This window comes from Canis lupus, chromosome 19 (assembly GCF_003254725.2).
Source record: "Canis lupus dingo isolate Sandy chromosome 19, ASM325472v2, whole genome shotgun sequence".
Lineage (NCBI taxonomy): Eukaryota > Metazoa > Chordata > Mammalia > Carnivora > Canidae > Canis > Canis lupus.
This window is the reverse complement of record NC_064261.1, coordinates 36067481-36089662: the sequence shown is the minus strand read 5'-3', so window position 1 is coordinate 36089662 and position 22182 is coordinate 36067481.

The following is a 22182-nucleotide window of genomic DNA, read 5'->3' as shown; positions in this document are numbered from 1 at the left end:
TGTGTGTGTGTGTGTGTGTGTTTGAATGTGCTTTACAACTTGGCAGATACCAACGTCATTCTGTTGTTTTGGAAGTCAAACACATGTTTGTTACTCAATTGATAAATCCCACATGACAATCATAGGATTAGTTGGTTGTTTTTTCCAAGGTGTCACTACATCATTGCTTCTTTTCCCCTAGCTTAAAACTGCTCAGTTTCAGTCTTGCCCATTTCCTCAGTAAGACACTTCTTTGCCAGAAACTAAGGCAAAATCCATATTACTCCTATAATGAAATCTACAATAAAATCCCAGATTTAAATGAATAGTTTTAAACATCATTCATTTGGTAAATGAGGAAGGAGGCCACTGAGGAAGGCAAATGGAGTAAAATGAGCTTCTATCATCAGCTACTATAATTTTTGAGGCTGATATGCCTGTAATCAGACCTGGAGCCCTTTGTCTAAATTAAGTAAAAATAATAGGACTGTCTTCCACATTCTTCTATCTAGGTTGTCCCTTAGGACTTTTTTTCCTTCAGATCTGGTCTTGGAGCTCAGGTGAACCTATTATCACCCAGATATGGTCTTATTTGACTTAGCATCTCACAATCCCGGGAAGTATAGGATCCTGCTTTCCCTGAAGATAGATGGTCTTGCACTCTCTCTGTCCCAGGACAGATGCCACATTGCACAAATCTAGTATCTACAATGCTGGTCATTTTTAAAATGAATTTGAGGTAAAAGAAGACTCTGTTAAGTCCCTTTTTAGCGTTTGCTCTTGGGATTTATTGGATTAACATCTCATTATTTCAACTGTGAGTTTTTCCATCCTGGGGAAAGAAGTTCCTCTCCTCAGGACAGGGAAGTGTGGGAACGCTTCCCTTGGAGATGTGCCTTATCTCTGTGGTGAATAGAGGAAGGAACTGAACATGCTCAGTTTAGCCCCTGTGCTTTATGGTTCTCTACCTCTTGTCGAGAATTTCTCACTCAGTTTCTCCATGAAGTGAGCTTTCTACATCAGGATCTGGCCTTGTAATGGGCAGGCTGAAATTTGGGATGGGTAGGGTCAATTCTGAGAGAAAGTTATTAAAGAACCCATTTGTGGCTGTTATCTGTGTCTGTTCTCCAAACTGTCCCTCGGAGTCAGAAGACTGGGTATTTTGTTCTCAAATTGATTCTTGTGTTCATTTTCAGCTGCTTTTGAACTCAGAGAGTGGACAGGAAATTATCACTTCTTCTATAGACACAAATAAGCCCCACATCCTAGCGGTTGAAACAACAAAGGTTTATTTCTTGTTCATGTTATACATTCACTGGGGCTCTGGTCATTGGCTTTGACTACGCACCCGAATATATACAGTTTATAAAGACTGGTTCAAATTTTAGCACCTCTGGGTAGGACTTTGTTAATAAACAGAACCAGAAAAAAATATTCACATTTGAAACTTAGGATGTAATTATAAAGATTGTGCCAAAGTGGTATTTTCAAACATAATTTTCTATGGGGGAACCATATTTATAATAAATAACAAAGAGAAATATCATCTACAACTGAATAGGCCTTTTTATATCCCTTGAATTGCTGAGAATTATTTTCGGGAATACTTAATTCAGAGCTTTTCTTTCAGGGTGTTGGCACTTTCCCCTTTTGGATATGAGTTATACTAAACCGACCTCTATTATTTCTGGATTACATGTCAGCAATGGAAAATGAATTGAGTGCTTTGAGGAGAAAAAAATCATTACCAGAAAGATGAATAGACTGATTGTACTGGGTTACTAAAAGTAGTGGCTCTGGAAAGATCATTGGTTTGATTTTTCTGGGAAACATATCTTCTTGGATACTCTTCAGAGTTATGATAAATTCCTCCAGCAGCAGGTGGGAGGTAAGTCTATTGATCTCACACTTTCTCCTGGCCCACTGACTTCAAAGACAGGCCTTTCTTTGCTATGTGGTATTCAAATATAGAAACTGCTTTGGGCTCTCAGATTTCGCGTATTTGGAAAAGAGTCAACAGCTAGCCAAATTTACATATTTATTGCTTTTGCCATAGGAAGGAAAGACCTGTTTTGACAGATATGTATTATGTGCCAATAATAGAGCCATGATCAAGACTGATGTAAGCTCCTTGCCTAATAGAGTTCTCAGTCTTGGGGACAGGAGATGGGTCTACATGGGTAAATAGCCTATAGTTTCGTGTGAGAAATACCATAACAAGAACACATAGGGTAGTATGGGAATCTTATAACAGAGGAGATGAGGGAAGACTTCCGGAAAGAAACGGCTTGTAATTGTGACCTCAGTAGCACTTGGTCTTAACCAGAAGAAGATGAATGAGCAAAGGCCCTGAGGTTGGAGAGAACATGACATATTTAAAGGATTGAGTAGAAAGTAATTGCACAGATAAGGGAGAGAAACAAAAAGTGGCAAACAAATGCAAGGTCATGGACAGTCTAGCAAAATGTGTTAGGAAGTGTGGCCTGTATCTCCATGGACAGTGTGGATGAATAGTTTTTTTAGCAGGCAAGTTTGCACATAGTTCCTACAGATGAAGACAGCCTCCTCATCTTTCTGTCTGAGGTCATTCTTTGGCCACTACAGTAAGCTTGGCCATAGCACACATACAGTCAGGCATGCAATTCCAGGGAGTTAATGTCCAGGGAGTGACCTTCAACAGTAGGGGTTGGGAACTGAAGAATGAGTACTTCAGCTTTCCTGTCCCTCTATACATTAGTTCTGAGGTGTCTTCCATCCAGTGTCTCAGAGGGTCCCCAAGGAGACTGAGCCCCAGTGGCCAACAGGGATAACCTGCTCATTAACACACTGCCTATTGGCTTTCCTCCATTCTCTGCCTTATTTCCCACACCCTTAGAATGCCTCCTGGGGTCACCTCCCTCCAAAATAAACTGCATGCTCCCAAATCAGAGTGCCAGAGCCTAAGATAAAAGTGACTGTGGGGATATCTGGGTGGTTCAGTGGTTTAGCGCCTGCCTTTAGCCCAGAGCATGTTCCTGGAGTCCTGGAATCCAGTCCCACATCAGGCTCCCTGCATGGAGCCTGCTTCTCCCTCTCCCTCTGCCTATGTCTCTGCCTCTCCCTGTGTGTCTCTCATGAATAAATAAATAAAATCTTAAAAAAAAAAAAGTGACTGTGAAACCACCATGTACAGCTTCCAGAGGTCTAGTGCTCAGGAGTAAAGGTTGTGTGTTGGGCATCATCAGTATATGCTTTCTCAATGAGCTTTTGGATGTAGATGATTTTTAAATGAGTATGCAGAAGAAGACGAGGATCCATCATAACAAATATCATCTAGGGAAACGCCAGAAAAACTGTTGGCCTCAAAAAAACTGGTAAGAAAGAGCTAGAGGGGTGGGAGGAGAAGCAGTGGAATGTGGGACCAGAGAAGCTAAACTTGGGTGCAAGTATCTCAGGACAGTGGGGTTCTCAGGGGTCTGTAGAGACAAGCTGAAACAACGGTCACTGGACTTAGCTGTTGAGAGGTAACTGGTGACCTGCGGGGTACAATTTCAGTAGACCATGGAGAGAAAGTCAGGCATCATGGACTAAGTCATGAATGAGAAGTAAGAAAGTCCTGTCAGAGAACTTTCAAGAAGGGTTTCAGAAACCCTTTCAAGAAGTTAAGCTATGAAAGAAGAGAGAATAGGAAAGCAGTAGTTCCCATGGGTACAGTATCTTCAAATTTCTCCCTGACCTCTTTTTCTGCCTCTCTCCTCCACTTGAAGGAATTTTTTGTCATTCTCTGGCTTACCCAGAGAATTCAGGACCATCATCATATCTTAAAGTCAACTCATCGACAACCTTACTTCCGTCTGCAGCCTTAATTCCCCTTTGCCAGGTAGTCTAATATATTCATGGGTTCTGGGGCTGTAAGGATTCTTTTTTTCATCCATAGCTACACGTTAATACTGTTATCATTGTGTTGTGTCAAATTCTTCTAAGACCCACCTTCGCAATTTGTGTGATATCCTTGTACATAATACATCATCCCATGATAATATATATTTGGCCTGAAAGCCATGGTGATGATTTTTATTTTTTATTCATAATTTATGTAGGAAATGCAAGACTTAAACTTTCAAGCCAAATAGTAAATATATTGTAGGGCAGAAAATAAATATTCATAAGACTTTCCCCCAGTCTTCCTAAAATCAACAACAGAACAGCTGAAAGATGAGGAAGCAATAAATATGAAACACCAATGGAAGCAGTGGCTGTCCAAAGGCTCCCAGAGCATACAGTTGATCTTTACTAATGGTTCTTCTCCAGACCAAGCCCAGCTCCTGACGTTCTTTATTGGCCCTACCCCATAAATCCTTAATGAGCCTTATTCCACTCTGATCTGGGAGAAAAGGGAGAGGAAAGGCAGGGAAACAGAAATATGGGTGCCATGAACGTGCATAAGGTACCTGGAGTATGAAAAGAAGGACCTCACCCACACACCCAAACAACCACTAGTATAAGGTGGCCAACTCCCACAGAGGCCACAACCCAGGCTCTGTGTGGGAAGAGGTGTTACCTGAAAGCTGCTGAATGGATCCAGCTGCCCCTAGCCTGAAGTATACTTCTTAGATCATCAGTTTCTAAAAAGTCAAAGTCACTAGTATCTCTGCAATGATTAATTTACCAGATTGATTGACAGATCAGCAAAGGCCACAAGGGAATGGGATACCAGCCAGGCAGGGAAGCAGGTGGAGTTGCCCAGAGAATGTTGTAGGTCACCCTAAGCAGAGTAAAGGCACTGAGCACCAAAAGGGATTTAAACACCTTCCTAGAACTTCCCACCCCTTCATGTTCACACACGCGAAAATGACTTAGCATGATGAAAATGGTTCCTACTCCCTGAATACACATTAAGATTCAGACCTGGCCCTAGGTGCATTACATATATTTTCCATTTTAATCTTCTGACAGTTCAAGGAGTCATTCTTAGCACCTACAACTAACAGAAAGGAAACTAAAGCCACGTAAGTTCAGCTACTAACTTAAAGTCACACAGCTGATACATTTTAGAGTTAGGATTCAAGACTTCTAACTCCAGAGCCCTCCCTTTCAACCTCAAAAAGTTCCTTCCACAGCCTCCTCTTCAGGATGATTTCTCCCCCCCCCCCCCCATGTAAGAATGATTCAAACATCGGCCCATCTTGCTTTATACAAGTGGCTTCTTCTAGCGTTATTTGGGATAAAGTCTGAGGTAAATGTGTGAAATAAGTAGGACATGAAAAAGATACCAGCAGGGGAAATAAAAAGAAAATGATAGGTCGGTATTTTGCTCTATCTACATCTCCAAGAAGATAATAACTTTTGATTGCTTAGGTGAGATGTGGGGAGGTTGTATAATAGTTCCTATCAAAACGTACTTTTTTAGTAGCATCACCAGGAACAAAGATGGCCCCTGGTATTCACACTTTCTCTTCAGGAAGGCTTGTTTGACTTGATTTTCCTTGCAAAGCTGCTCTGGGGAAAGGAACTTGCACTAGCATTGCTTTTCTAGATCTGACACTCTGAGAATCCCTGGGTCATTATTTTTTGTGCCATCCTCATCAGCATCTATGATGTGCTGTGACAGTGAATTGTAAAAGGATATTACTGCATGTGTTGTGACCATCCACCAGTGTCTACTTGGCTGGCTCATTCACAGGGGATGACAATTAACTGTATGCAGCCGCTACGCTTCTATAAACATAGGGCTAGAATTACTCCTTAACTCCCTCTGAGAGTCATGGAGAGGGTTATCATGGGAAGGGGACAGGATAATGAGGGCCACAAAATCAAATCACCATCAAAACCTCGATGACCTTTGGTATAGAAGGAAAATTTAAATTCAAAAATTATAAACTCTACTTTGGGACTATTCTCTTGCAAAAGCCCCCACGCTTTAGAGTGTTTTTGTTTTCCAACATTTTAAACTCTATTTAAAAAATGATTATACAGTACATTTTTAAATTGTTTTCCTATGAATTTTAACACATGGATAGATATTCACAACTACCACCATGATTCGATTAGAGAACAATTCCATCATCCCCTATAACTCTATCTTGTTATCCCTGTAGAGTCACTCATGCCTCGCCCTTGAAAACCACTGATCTGTTCTTCCTCCCTACAGTGGTATTTTTGAGAATGTCATGTAAATGGAATCTTACAGCATGTAACCTCTTGAGACTGGCTTCTTTCAATTAGGGCCATGTCTTTATGACTCATCCAGTTCTTGTATGCATCAATACTTCCTTTTTTCAATTGCTGAGTAGTATTCCATGGTATGGATGTGTCATTACCATTAACTTCTTGAAAGTTAACTTATTTTTTAATTGAGATTTAATTCACATACCAATAAAATTAATCACTTTAAGTTTTGCAAAAAAGAGAAATGCGTTCTATGATAATCTTCACCCCATACAAAGATAACCTTTAAGCTGGAAACAGATTTTTGAACATGCCATATTTGTCCAATTTTCTTTGGTTTCCTGTCCCATTGTTCCTCTGCCTTTGGGGGGAAAAAGTACACTATTTCTATATTTGGAGTATTGTTCGGTACAAGATCCTTCTCCATCTGCTTGTACTCATGTTATTAACAAATGTTCACTCCTTTCAACGATTTCAGATTAGCTCTCCAACACTACATTTTCTTTTATCTTTGATTTTTTTTGATAGGTAATGCCTGAATATTTCACAAAACACAAAAAAACAAAATGGCATACCAATGTTAGAAAGTCTATCTCATTCTCTGTCTCTAAGCAATGCAGTCCTCTCTTTAGAGCCAACAATTTTCTCAACTTTCTTAAGCATATTGCAAAGCCTTTCTATCATTTATAAATGCATATAAATGTATGCATTATAAATGTACGCATATATGATTATATTTTAAAATATGTATGTAAACATATAGAAGTATAAAAATATATGTGCTATACACACAAAATACAAATAGAAGCATATAAAATCAATACACATACATACGCACATACATTTGCCCCACATGCAGGGGGCATAGTCTGCCCAATTTTCTAAACTTTATTCTCTCAACTCCCCTTCTTCTCTTGAGCTTCTTTCCAAAAAGTACCTATAGAACAGTCTATTATGTTCATTTTACTCTGCGGCATGAGTATATCAGTTTACCTAAGCATTCCATTACTGATAGGCACATATGCTCTATTAAAACCTTTCTCTTGGGATCCCTGGGTGGCGCAGTGGTTTGGCGCGGGCCTTTGGCCCAGGGTGTGATCCTCGAGACCCGGGATCGAATCCCACGTCGGGCTCCCGGTGCACGGAGCCTGCTTCTCCCTCTGCCTGTGTCTCTGCCTCTCTCTCTCTCTGTTACTATCATAAATAATAAAAATTATCATAAATAAATGAAAATTAAAAATTAAAAAAATGTTAAAAAAACCTTTCTCTTGTAATGAATACCTACAACGAATATACCATTTTATTTGAATCATTTCACACATATGGAACCATCTATGTAGGATAATTACTTAGAAGCAGAATTTCTGGATCAAAGGGTACATGCATTTCTGTGTTTGAAGGGGATTGCCTAATTATCCGTCAGGGAAGTCATATCAATTTATATGCTATTAGAAATGGATCACGGTGTTTCTAAATTACCTATATTTATTTAGTAACTAATTATTTTAATATGATTTCAGACTAAGGAATATTTGATTATCAACATCAGAAAACAAAACTAGCATTAGTAGGTCTCAATCTTTCTTTGTTTTCAAGACAGTAACACTTTTGAAGAGTCTAAGCCAGGAATTTTGAAGACTACCCTTCAATTTGGGATTATCTTTTCTTTAAAACACAGAAATACTTGCAAATAATTTCAGGCAAATAACAAGGAAAACTTTATAGGTATAAAAAATAAGCAAAATGAAATTTAAAATATGGTTAGTAACAATACCTACCATAGTTTGGGTTTTGGCGGGGAGTTTTGACTATCCACCATATTTTGAACAATTATTATATGCCACGTACTGAGTTAAGCACTTTCCCTAGTGATAACACTTAATATTTATTGGATGCCAAATCTGTGCCAGGCAAAGTGCTTCCAGTTAGGTCTCTAGAAGTCATAAAGCAGCCCTTACCATAATCATTCCCACTTAACAAATCAAAATGAAGCCAATAAAGTTAAGAAATAAAATTTGCCACACACCTAGGAAGTGGCAGAGGTGATTTGTAGATATAGATCTGTGGGCTTCTACCCATGACCCTTTTAACTGCCACACTATACACTATATAACATTGCAGGGCAAGAAGCTTCGGTGAAGTTAAGAAAACAAGTTTGTCATACATTAGCCAATTAGAAAATATCTCAAGGAAAGAATACAATTAAATGCCTAAATGCAGGGGTAGATCCAGATTACGTGGGACCCTAGGCTTTTGCAACTTGAAGAATCTTTTTTAAGAGAAAAATACAAATTATAAGTAAAAATTAGGTGCACAGTCTTGGAGGGAGCTATTCCAAGCAGAGGGCACTCAAATGTAAGCTTTAATGAACTTCAAGGTAAATAACCTTACCCAGATGCCCTTGGGCCAAAAGAAGACCAGAGGAGGAAGGAATCAGGGTAAGGCAGATATATCGACAAAGGTTTGAAAAAGGAAATGGGACTTTGAAGAATGGCTCTCATCTTGCCACCCAGTGTGCAATGCCTGGCAGGAGCGGTAAGTGGTGTGTGTGTGTGTGTGTGTGTGTGTGTGTGTGTGTGTGTGTGCAGGTATGAGCATAATCTGTTCAGGGAATGGTAGAGAATTCCACTTGACTGAAACCCACTGCTATGAGTTTTAGTGATACCAGCAAGAGAGCAAGCACTGGGTTTGCTGATGAAAGTTGTGCCTGCTTTAAATACCAGGATGGAGAGGCCCCTGGGTATCTTTGTATGCTCCTGGCTTTTATGTCATTACATAATGAAAGGTAATACCAGGATGAGGAATCTGGCTCCATGGGCAGCATTCTCAGGATGAGTGGAAAGGAACAAATGAAGGGCTAATCTGGCTGTGTTTTAGCAAGCACCTGATAAATTATGGTTGGTAAGAAGGAGGCAAGAGTAAAAAAAAAAAAGAGTGAAAGGAAAGAGAATCAAAAAGGATCAATCACGTCGATATGAAGAATAAGAGGGGAACAAGAGTCAGCAATGATTTTTATAATCTGAGCTTGGGTAATGGAATAGTTGTGGGATTTTCAGAAATTTAGCTTGGTTAGATTTGGCTCTAGAAAAGTTAAATACAACAACAACAACAATTGCAAACAACTGGGCAATATCCGCCCCCAGAGGAAGCACTGACCTTGGGACTGGGAAGTATCCTGAACACAGCTTGACAGGGCTCTGCTGGCATTATTAACTTATGCAGTATTTTCCTTACACCAGCTCCTCTTCTGATCACCATCTTCTTTCCCAATTATGTTAACAGCTTTCAGAACCTTGCAGCCAGGTCTCACTCTTCCTGCTGACTAGGAAGCATTTTGCCTTTAATGTGGCTTTTGTTAAACACTACTCTGGGATTCCTTATAATTTTAACTCTTGGAGTTTCAGTCTGTCCTCCTGCCTCTGCAGGTGAGTGGTCAAGAGGACTAGTCGCAATAAAAATAGAAAGAGAACAGATTTGGGGCACCCGGGTTAAGCATCTGCCCCTGACTCATGATGCCAGGGTCCTGGGATCAAGCCCCACGTTAGGCTCCCTGCTCAGCAGGGAGCCTGCTTCTCCCTCTCCTGCCACTCTCTCTGTTCATTCTCACTCTCTCTCTCTCAAATAAGTAAAATCTAAAAAAAAAATGGATTTCAGAGGAAATTACAGTTACAAAAAAATAGAAAAGGATATGGAATTAGTAAGAGGGTAGAATCTTCCAATGATTCTGAAAATATTTACTGCATACCTATTACGCATCAGGCTCTGTGCATGGACCAAAAAGTCGTTACTATGAAAGAGATGCAGCCTCTGCCCCCAAAGTTATCTGACTTTTTAAGGATGGGTGTTTTAAGTGAGTGGGTCAGGCAGACGATTAAAAACAGCAAATTCTAGAAGGCGGGAGGCAAGATGATGAATTTAGTTTTAGCCATGCTAAATTTGGTATTCTCAAAATGTAAAGTAGAAATGTCCTGTACACAACTATAAACATGGGACTGGAGTTCAGGAGAGAAGCCAGGGCAAGGGATATAAGTTCTAGAGTATTCCAACCAGCATAAAGTTAATGCCTGAGGCAGGCATGGGGTACGACAGTGTTATTGCCAAGTATGTTCAACACATTAGGTTGGTTAATTGTATTAGCTACACAATAAAGATACATCTTTATCCATCTGACTACTTTGACTGCATGGAATCAATTTTTGAAAGAAATTTGTTAAGAATTTCTTATTATGGGATCCCTGGGTGGCGCAGCGGTTTGGCGCCTGCCTTTGGCCCAGGGCGCAATCCTGGAGACCCAGGATCGAATCCCACGTTGGGCTCCCGGTGCATGGAGCCTGCTTCTCCCTCTGCCTATGTCTCTGCCTCTCTCTCTCTCTGTGACTATCATAAATAAATAAAAATTTAAAAAAAAAATTTAAGAATTTCTTATTATGATTGTGAATTTATCAAATTCACATGTTGGCTATATGGACAATAGTCTATAAGGAACATGAATAGAAATAGTTGGAAAGCTGGTTCAGGTGAGAAATGGTGGCAACCTGGCCTAAGATGGTAAGAATGTGGACAGTAAGGAAAAGAAAGAAATTGATACTGATTCCTAGGTTTCTAGCTTGGGTAACTGGATGAATGAAAGTACCATTCACGTGCTTGGACACTCGTGTGTCCATACATGCATGCCATTGACCAGTGTTTTTCTTGCAGCAAATTACAGAACTCTCTGGACTCAGTTACCATATTTATAAAATTGCATGTAATAATACTAGATTGTATTTCATTGTATTATTATGATGGTATAAAGTAATTAGCACCATAACAAAAAAACTGTTCAATAATAGCTTTTATTACCACCACCTGGGATATGGTTAAAGGAAGGAAGGTTTGGATTTGAGGTGGGAAAGCAAGATGTCTTACTGAGGCTAATTATGTTTGAGTTGTTTTGGAAGTTATCTTTTAACAAAGAGGGTCTAAGTGTTCTTGGAAAATACTGCTTAGGGATGAAAGAAGATGGAAGTAAACAGGGAAAAAAGGACATCTGGGAGGTCAGAGGCAACTTTCAGGAGGTGGCAGCAACCAGGGAAGATTTTCTTGAGGTGGGGAGACTGGATCACGATCTCAGCCAGAGCATAAGGAACTATTATTTCAGAGGGAGAAGGAACAATTGCCTACACGTACCTTCTTGTTTATTTTTGTTGTACAGTGTTAACAGTGTGTTGTTCTCTGGCTTGGCTCTGGGTAAGGAAGTCAGTCATCCCCCAAAGGCTGCTGAAGAGCAGAGTTCTGGAAAAAATGACTGCAATTAACAGAGCAACATTTACTTAGAGAAAAACATTAACTTACCTTGTGTGTGATTTATCCTATGATTAGCAAGCAGATTACTCTAGTGACAGGTTGTGAGGAAGGCTGTATTAAACTTTTGGTGCAGCAGGGGAAAGTGATTAACTTGACAAAGATTCATGAGCACATATGTTTCCAGCTTTGAGCTACTGTGTGGAATGAAAACTGAAATTATAAATTCTATAGTATACACTGCCTTGGCAGATTTTAGTGTGAGATTATGCATGACTACATCTCTCCTGCAAGTTTGTACAGGCTTAGGGATTTTTTTTTATTAAGGTGGTTATGCAATATGCATTTTAGCAAGGGCATACAAATGCGTAGAAAGAATATTCCCAGGCATATTAATCTTGATTTAAAATTGTGTCTCCCCTCCCTGGGTTAGTGCATTACTTTTTCTCTTCTGTATTGTTAAGGAGGAAAGCATTGCTTTAAGCTTACTGTAATTGGAGCTATCTTTCATAAACCAGTTTTTGATCTATCACAAATAAATTATAAGCTAGATTCAATTATGAAGCCATTAACATACTTCACATGAATAGAAAATGCAAAGCAAGTTCTGTAGGAAGATAGGAGATTTAATACGCACTTCTACTCTCTCATCTTCCTAAAGCCCCACTAACACAACCAGTGACAGGATATTTTAAGGCTTAAACTTCATGAAAGGAGAGAACTGGAGAAGAGCTAATTTTTGGTAGCCTGGAAGCAGATGAATACATAGTAATAGAATAAGCAGAACTGAGAAACTGAATCTAATCATGCAACAGAGAACACTAAGAACTAGTATGATTGATAGAGTATCCAAAGACCTAGGCACTAATGGCAGCAGGACCTTGTGGAAGTGAGGATAGTAGACTAAGTATGGTCTTAATAAGGAGGATTGTTAGAAAATGTGTTTTAGGATGAATTGGATCCCTAGACATCAATAATCTTTGCAGCATCGCAGAAACTGCCCCTCCCTAACTGACAAAGAAGGATGGTTTATTTTCAGAATGAAGTAAAGTAGTTGGCTTGTGTAGAGGAATACCAGCACGGTGGAGGGTGAACGAACTGTACTAACAATAGGGGATTAAATGAATGTATACAGATAAACTTCAGAGACGGAACATGCCACATCTGTCTTTCTCTGCTCTAAGACACCAGAAGCTAAACTTTCACTGTTCCAGCAAGTTTCACTGTTTCAAAGAGCCTTTTCTGGGAAATATGGCTAGCCCATGAAGAAACATTGGAAAGATACTGACATTGGAAGGTTTCTCTTTCAATAAGCCCACCTTGATGCTCCTACAGTAAATCTCACATCAGACCAATCCCTTCTTCATATCCTCAGAGTTTCCAGATACTATTTTAGTATCTCAGTCTTAAACATTATCAGGTACAAATACTGTGAGATATCCAAGGAAAACCTTTAAAGTAGAAGATAGAAAATAAAATAAAGAGAAAAAAAGGTTGTTGTTGTTGTTTTTAAGATTTTATTTATTTATTCATGAGAGACACACAGAGAGAGGCAGAGGGAGAAGCAGGCTCCATGCAGGGAGCCCAATGCGGGACTCCATCCTGGGACTCCAGGATCACGCCCTGGGCCAAAGGCAGGCACTAAACTGCTGAGCCACCTAGGGATCCCCGAAAAAAAAAAGGGGTTTTGAAGAAAAACCAAATGTCAAAAACCTCACAAAGAGAAGCTACCATAATTATGAAAAAAAAGAACAGAATTCTACCCAAAAATAAATAGGTAAATAAATGGAATGTTCCAAAAACATAAAGAAGGTCTTAAAAATTAAATACAAGAATAAAAATGAAAATTCTTTTAAAGATTTTATTTATTTATTCATGAGAGACACAAGAGAGACAGAGACATAGGTAAAGGGAGAAGCAGGCTCCTCACAGGGAGCCCATTGTGGGACTCGATCCCCGAACTGGGATCATGCCCTGAGCCAAAGGCAGATGCTCAACTACTGAGCCACCCAGGCGTCCTGAAATGAAAATTTTTAATAGAAAGATTGGAACATAAAGCTGAGAAATTTTACCAGAAAAAAAGAACAGGAAATGGAAAATACGAGAAAAAAAAACTAAGACAATTAGGAAATTGATCAGGGAATAGTGGCATTTAAAAGTAAAAGGCCAGAAAGAGAAAATAGAGAGGAGGAGATAGTTAATGATCTGAGTTTCCAGACTGAAACATTTAGCAAGTAAAAATAAATCAATCTAGTGTAACTACGTTGTCAAATACTAAAGGCAAAGACAATAAAGGCTATTGTTCTGTAGTCATGGTAACAAGTGGCCCTTAAAACTGATTTTAACCTCATTTAATTGATCCAAGTCCACTCCTTCCAGTGAACATGTCTTTCCCAGCCAACAAATCAGATGAATCCTTCATTTTTTACCTTTGACCACTCAGGGATTGATTCGCTCCAGTAAGCACACCCAAAGAACTAGGACAACCACTACAAATGATAGCAACTGAAGCCTTCAAGGCCCACCAGTCTCTGAACCCCATGTTTCCCCCGAAACCTAGACAAGCTTGGCAGTCTACTCTGCTCGGAGAGATGTGCCTGGTCAGCATGGCTTTTCCTTACTATAGCAAGCAATTACTTCAGCTTTCTCCTTTTATTTCTGATATTGAGTCTCTTCAACCTTTGACATAGATTGAATTTTAACTCCTGAACAGGAGCATTGAAAGCTCCAAAGTAAGGAGACAGGATGGCTCAGTTGATGACTCTTGATTGACTCTTGATTGACTCAGTTAACTCTTTATTTCAGTTCAGGCCATTGTCTTGCAGTCATGGGATCAAGCCCCACATTGGGTTCGGAGCTCAGCAGAGTCTGCTTCAGATTCTTTCTCCCTCTCAAAAAATAAATATTTAAATAAATAATCTTTGAAAAAATAAAAGAAAGCTATAAAGCAATGATGAATGGCTTTGAAAATTCTGAGGAAAATAATTAACAACCTAGAATGGCACACCCAACCAAACTAGCATTTAAATACAACAGTTTTTAAAAGGGCATGCAAGATCTTTTTTAACTTATTTATTTAAATTCAATTAGTTAACAAATAGTGTATCATTAGTTTCCAATGTAAAGTTCAGTTATTCATCCATTCCATATAAAACCCAGTGCTCATTATATCACTTGCCCTACTTAATTCCTATCACCCCGTTATCCCCCCCCACCCCCCAACAAACTCTCAGTTTGTTTCCTATACTTAAGAGTCTCTTACTGTTTGTCTCCCTCTCTGATTTCATATTTTATTTTTCCCTCTCTTCCTCTATGATCCCGTTTTGTTTCTTAAATTCCACATCAGAAGGAAACAATATGATAATTGTCCTTCTCTGATCAATTGACTTATTTCACTTAGCATAATACCCTCCAGTTCTTTCCACATTGTTGTAAATGGTAAGATTTCATACTTCTTGATGGCTGAGTAATACTCCATTGTGTGTGTGTGTATCACATCTTTTTTTTTTAAGATTTTATTTATTTATTCATGAGAAACACACAGAGAGAGAGGCAAAGGCACAGGCAAAGGGGAAGCAGCCTCCATTCAGGAAGCCTCTTGTGGGACTCGATCCCGGGACCCCAGGTTCGTGCCCTGGGCCAAAGGCAGGTGCTTAACCACTGAGCCACCCAGGGATTCCCTATATCATCCTCCTTATCCATTTATCTGTCAAGGGAAATCTGGGCTCTTTCCATAGTTAGGCTATCCTGGACATTGCTGCTATAAACATTGGGGTCCAGGTACCCTTTGGATTACTGCATTTGAATCTTTGGAATAAATACTGAGTAGTGTAATTTCTAGGTCATAGAGTAGCTATATTTTTAACTTCTTGAGGAACCTTCATACTGTTTTCCAGAGAATGCACCAGCTTGCATTCCCAACAACAGTGTAAGAGGGTTTTCCTTTCTCTGTATCCTCGCCAGCTGTAAGATGGTTTTCCTTTCTCTGTATCCTCGCCAGCATTTGTTGTTTCCTGAGTTGTTAATTTTAGCCATTCTGACCCCTATGAAGTAGTATCTTATTGTGGTTTTGACTTGTATTTCCCTGATGCCAAGTGATGTCAAGCATTTTTTATGTGTTTGTTGGCCCCTTGTATGTCTTCTTTGGAGAAATGTCTGTTCATGCCCTCTGCCCATTTCTTGACTGGATTATTTGTTCTTTGGGTGTTGAATTTGATAAGTTCTTTATAGATCTTAAATACTAGCCATTTATCTGATATGTCATTTGCGAATATGTTCTCCCATTCTGTCAGTTGTTTTTTGATTCTTTCAACTGTTCTCTTTGCTGTGCAAAAGCTGTTTATCTTCATGAAGTCTCAGTAGTTCATTTTTGCTTTTGTTTCTTTTGCCTGTGGTGATGTATCTAGTAAGAAGTTGGTATGACTGAGGTCAAAGAAGTTTCTGTCACTGTTCTCTAAGATTTTGATAGTTTCTTCTCTCATAGTAAAGTCTTTCATCCATTTTGAATTTATTTTGTGTATGGCGTAAGAAAGTGGTCCAGTTCCATTCTTCTGCATGTGGCTATCCAACACCATTTGTTGAAGAGACTGTCTTTTTTCCATTGGCTATTCTTTCCTGCTTTGTTGAAGATTATTTGACCATAATGCTGAGGGTCCGTTTCTGGGCTATCTCTTCTCTTCCATTGATCTATGTGTTTTTGTGCCACTATCATGCTGTCTTCATGATTACAGCTTTGTAATATAGCTTGAAGTATGGAATTGTGATACCATCAGCTTTGTTTTTCTTTTTCAACATTCCTCTGGCAATTCAGGGCCTTTTCTGATTCCATACAAATTTTAGGATTATTTGTTCCTCCTGTGTGAAAAACGTTGATAGTATTTGAATAGGGATTTGCATTGAATATGTAGATTGCTGTGGGTAGCATAGACATTTTAACAATATTTGTTCCTCCCATCTATGAGCATGAGATGCTTTTCCATTTCATTGTGTCTTACTCAATTTCTGTAATATGATGTATAATTTTCAGAATACATATCCTTTGCCTCTTTGATTAGGTTTATTCCTAGTTATCTTGGTTTTTGGTGCAATTGTAAATGGGATCAATTACTTAATCTCTGTTTCTTCTGTCTCAGTGTATAGAAATGCAACTGATTGCTGTGCATTGATTTTATATCCTTCCATGTTGCTGAATTCTTATATGAGATCTAACAATTTTTTGGTGGAATCTTTTGGGTTTTCCGTGTAAAGTATCATGGCATATAGAAAAAGTGAGAGTTTGACTCCTTCTTTGCTGATTTTGATGCCTTTTATTTTTTATTGTCTTATGGCTGAGGCTAGAACTTCTAGTACTATATTGAATGACAGTGGTGAGAGTGGACATCCCTGTTGTGTTCCTCTACGTAGGGGAAAAGGTCTTAGTTTTTCCCCATTGAAAATGATACTCACTGTGGGCTTTTCATAGATGGCTTTTATGATATTGAGAAATGTTCCCTCTATCCCTATATTGTGAAGAGTTTTAATCAAGAAAAGATGCTGTTTTTTTTTTTTTTGTCAAATGCCTTTTCTGTATCAATTGAGAGGATCATATGGTATTGTCTTTTATTTTATTAATATGATGTATCACATTGATTGATTTGCAGATGTTGAACTATAGCCAAGGAATAAATCCCACTTGGTCGTGGTGAATAATCCTTTTTTTTTTTTTGAATAATCCTTTTAATGTAATGTTGGATCCTATTGGCCAGTATATTGGTGAGAATTTTGGCATCCATGTTCATCAGTGATATTGGTCTATAATTCTCTTTTTTTGGTGAGGTCTTTGGTTTTGGGATCAAGGTAATGCTGGCCTCATAGAATGAGTTTGGAAGTTTTCCTTCCATTTCTTTTCTTTTCTTTTTTTTAAAACAGCTTCAGAAGAATAGGTATTAAATTCTTCTCTAAATGTTTGGTAAAATTCCCCTGGGAAGTCATCAGGCCCTGAATTCTTGCTTATTGGAAAGTTTTTGATTCTGCTTTAGTTTCCTTTCTGGTTATGGGTCTATTTCAGTTTTTTATTTCTTCCTGTTTCAGTTTTGGTAGTTTTTATGTTCCTAGAAATCCATCCATTTCTTGCAGATTGCCTAATTTGTTAACCTATAGTTGGTCATTATATGTTCTTATAATTGCATTTCTTCAGTGTTGGTTGTGATCTCTCCTTTTTCTTTTCTTTTCTTTTTTTTTTTATCTCTCCTTTTTCATTCATGATTTTATTAATTCGGGTCCTTTCTCTTTTCTTTGTGAGAAATCTGGCTGGGATTTTTTTTTTTTTATCTTATTAAGTCTTTCAGAGAATCAGCTCCTAGTTTTGTTGATCTGTTCTACTATTCTTTTAGTTTCTATTCCATTGATTTCTGCTCTAATCTTTATTAATTCTCTTCTCCTTCTGGGTTTAGGCTTTATTTGCTGTTCTTTTTCCAGCTCCTTTAGGTGTAGGATTAGCTTGTGTATTTGAGGTTTTTCTTGTTTCTTGAGAAAGGCTTGTATCGCTATACACTTCTCTCTTAGGACCACCTTTCCTATATCCCCAAGGTTCTGAACTGTTGTGCTTTTATTTTCATTTGCTTCCATTAATTATTTAAATTCTTTTTAAATTTCCTGGTGGTTCTATTCATTCTTTAGTAGGATGCTCTTTAGCCTCCAAATACTTGAGTTTCTTCCAAATTTCCTCCTGGAATTGAGTTCAAGTTTCAAAGCATTGAGGTCTGAGAATACATGGGGAATAACCCCAGTCTTTTGGTACTGGTTGAGACTTAATTTTGTGACCAGTATGTGATCTATTTTGGAGAATGTTCCGTGTTCACTCATGGAGAATGTGTATTCTGTTGCTTTAGGATGAAATGCTCCGAATATATCTGTGAAGTCCATTTGGTCCAGTGTGTCAATGTCCTTATTTCCTTGTTGATCCTCTGCCTAGATGATCTGTCCATTGCTGTGAGTGGGGTGTTAAAATTCCCTACTATTATTATATTATCAATGTATTCCTTTAATTTTGTTATTAATTGGTTTATATAATTGGTGGCTCTCAAGTTAGGGGCATAAATATTTACAATAGTTAGATATTCTTGTTAGATAGTCCCTTTAAGTATGACATGATGGCCTTCTTATTACAGTTTTTGGTTTAAAATCGAATTTGTCTGATATAATGATTGCTATGCCAGTTTTCTTTTGATGTTCATTATCATGATAAATGGTTCTCCACCCCTGTCACTTTCAGTCTGGAGGTGTCTTTGGGTCTAAAATGAATCTCGTAGACAGTATATGGATGGGTCTTACTTTTTACCCAATTTTGTACCCTGTGTCTTTTGATTGGGGCATTTAGCCCATTTACATTCAGAGTAATTATTGAAAGATATGAATGTAATGCCATGTATTACCTGTAATGTCCCTGTTTCTGTATATTGTCTCTGTTACTTCCTGGTCTGTGTTACTTTTGGGCTCTCTTTGCTTAAAGGATCCCCTTTAATAGTTCTTGCAGTGTTGGTTTAGTGATCACAAATTATTTTGGTTTCTATTTGTTCTGGAAGCTCTTTATCTCTCCTTTCATCCTGAATGATAGCCTTCCTGGATAAAGTGTTCCTGGTTGCATGTTTTTCTAATTTAGCACCTTGAATATATCATGCCAGTCCTTTCTGGCCTACCTGGTCTCTGTGGACAGGCCTGCTGCCAGCCTTATATTTCTACCCTTGTAGGTTATGGACCTCTTCCCTTGAGCTGCCCTCAGGATATTCTCTTTATCTCTGAAATTGGCAAGTTTCACTATTATATGTTGGAGTGTTGATCTATTTTATTGATTTTACAGAGGTTCTCTGTGATTCCTGGACTTAAATGCTTGTTTCCTTCCCCAAATTAGGGAAGTTCTCAGTTATAATATGTTCAAATAAATTTTCTGCCTCTCTCTCTCTCTCTCTCTTTTTTCTCATCTTACAGAACACCTGTTATTCAAATATTATGGTATCACCGATTTTTCAAAGCCTCTCCTCATGATCCAGTTGTTGTTTTTCTCTGTTTTTCTCAGCTTCCTTACTTTCTATCATTTTGTCTTCTACATCATGGATTCTCTCTTCTTTTTGAAGAATACAGAAGTATTTTTATTTTTTCATTTAAAGATGCAAAACACAAATGTTCACATATAACTTTCATACATTCACGTATTCACATATAACTTTTTCTCTCACATTTACAACTCAACAGTTTGGTGAATCCAAAGGAACTGGTATAATTACAACATGGATCATCTTGTATTAGTATTTCAATAGTTTATTCCAATCCATTTCTTCTTTTATACTCTAAAACATCTTCATTATGTTGTTTGATGAGGTAGATCCACAAGAATACAGAGGTGCCCAAGGTCAGTCCAACTTTCAGCCAGTCAAGTCTGTCCTGTGGCAGCTCCTGAACATAGAACTTTGATCGCTCTGAAGAGCCACCTGGGAGAATGGTAGGAGACAGGAGCTTGGAGAACAGGTGCAACAATGTGGGCAGCGCCATCTTGCTGGACAGGGCCCCATGGACTCTCTCTTCTGCCTCGTTTACCCTAGCAGTTAAAGACTCCAATTTTGATGGCATCTCAGTAATAGCATTTTTTTATTTTGGTCTGATTAGATCTTAATTCTTTTATTTCTGAACTAAGGGATTCTCTAGTGTCTTTTATGCTTTTCCACCCACTAGTATGTTTATAATCATTGTTTTGAATTCCATTTCTGACATTTTATTTATATCCATATTGATTAAATCTATGGCAGAGAGTATTATCTCTGGTTCTTTCTTTTGATATGAATTACCCCTTCTAGTCATTTGGTCCAGAAAAGGAAGGGGGAAAGAATGAGAAAGAAAGAAAAAAAAAAAAGGAAAAAACCCCCAGCACAACAGCAATAATAATAACAACAACAACATCTTTAGGGAGTGATTCTGGTATATGCTGCATACAGTTTGCTGTTGTGTTTTATCTGCTCTTTCCCATTGGTCCTTCCTCTACAGAGTTCCTCCTTGCTGATAGTGGGAAAGTTTGTTCCCTTAAATAGGAATGCTTTTATTTGTTTGTGAAATTAAGCCCAGAACCTGATATTTTGGAGCTTTACTTAATCAATGGACTTGGAATATGCTGGAGTTATGTCAGTATTCTGAGGGAGAGGCCTCTGTGCTGGCTCACAAGCTGACTTAAAGGGCATGCAAGATCTTAAAAAAATTATTTCTCATATACCTTTTCTCTGGGAGTCACTGAGAGAATCCAAGCTTGGGTTGAATATGAAGCTGCTGCCTCTGGGAAGGAAGAAATGGTAAGTGAGGGGAAGAGGACCTGCTGTATTTCACAATCAACAGTAGAGAAAGCTTGTATACTAAAGAGTTATCTGTGTTTTAGAAATGGAGAGTGTGGCAAATATAAATATGTTTTTATATGCCTAGAATAATTCATCAAAATCTCTGTTGAGTCTACCTTCAAAATAAACCCCAATTCCAGCCATATCTCTCCCCTGCATTGTGCTTATCCTTCAGAAAGCCATCATCCAATACCTACACTAGGTTAGCAGCCTCTCATTGTTTGACTGGCCTCCCTGCTTCCATCCTTTGGTCTAGTCTCCACACAGCAGCCCAAGGAATCCAATTAAAAGAGAAATTAAATCATACTCTCCCCCTATTCAAAATCCTTAAAGCATTTTTTCAATCCACCAAATAAAACTGGACTCCTCACCGGAGCTCCTAGCATCATGTGATCTGGTTCTGACCTCATGCTTTTCTTGTTCTAGTTCATTCTCACCTCAGGGTCTTTGCAACTCATTTCCACTTTGCCTAGAGTGCTTTTCCCAGATACTATGAGGCTGGCTACTCACTCAGATCTGTGCTCAAATCTCATCTCTCCAGAGGAAACTTTCTTAGTTCCTGTCTCTGGACCCTCCCTCCCTACACACCACCTACCTATCATTAGCTATCACCCCACCCTCCTCTATTTTTCTTCATAGCACTTAGCACCACTTGACATTTAATTATATACTTAATATTTAGTTGTTTATTAGCTGTCTCCCCCAACAGAATGTAATAAGTGTCTCATGAGGAACGCTACACTACAATCCCATGACAGAAGCTGTATTTGTCTGTTTTATTTATTGCACTTATCCCCAAGCTCCTAAAGAAGGATCTAGTACATGACAGCTATTAATACATCTCTTTTGAATAAATTAATAAATGAAGAAAAATACACACACACAAAAAAACCCCAACTATTTATAGTAGCTGCTTTGGGGAAGGAAATTGGGAACTTGGGTGTCAGGCGTGAGAGAGCAAGAGAGACTTACTTTTCACTTCCCTATGTCTCACAACCTTCAAACTCCTCCAGCAGCCAGGGTTCAGGCAGTGGTCTCCTCAGGACCACTTACCAAGGTATACAAGTACCTTGGTGCAAAAGGGAAATGTGAGAACATTTATTTAGATTTACTTTTTTCCTAAAAGAAAGGAGGCATTATTCACATTGAATTTGTAGATTTTTGAGTACATGTAAATAATTTATAAATTACATTCTGAATTGCATATTCTTTTTTTTTTTTTTTTTTTTTTTTTTTTACTGAGGGTATAAAATCAATAGAATTTGGTCTGTAAATTTGGCCACAAACTGACATATTTTATTTGTCTCACAGTGTTTTAAAATTGTTTGAAACAACAAACAACATTCAGGTCCAAAAACTTCACCTAGGATTCCAGATGTCTGAGTTTTTTGAGACACCAGAGTTGCTGTCTGTATCA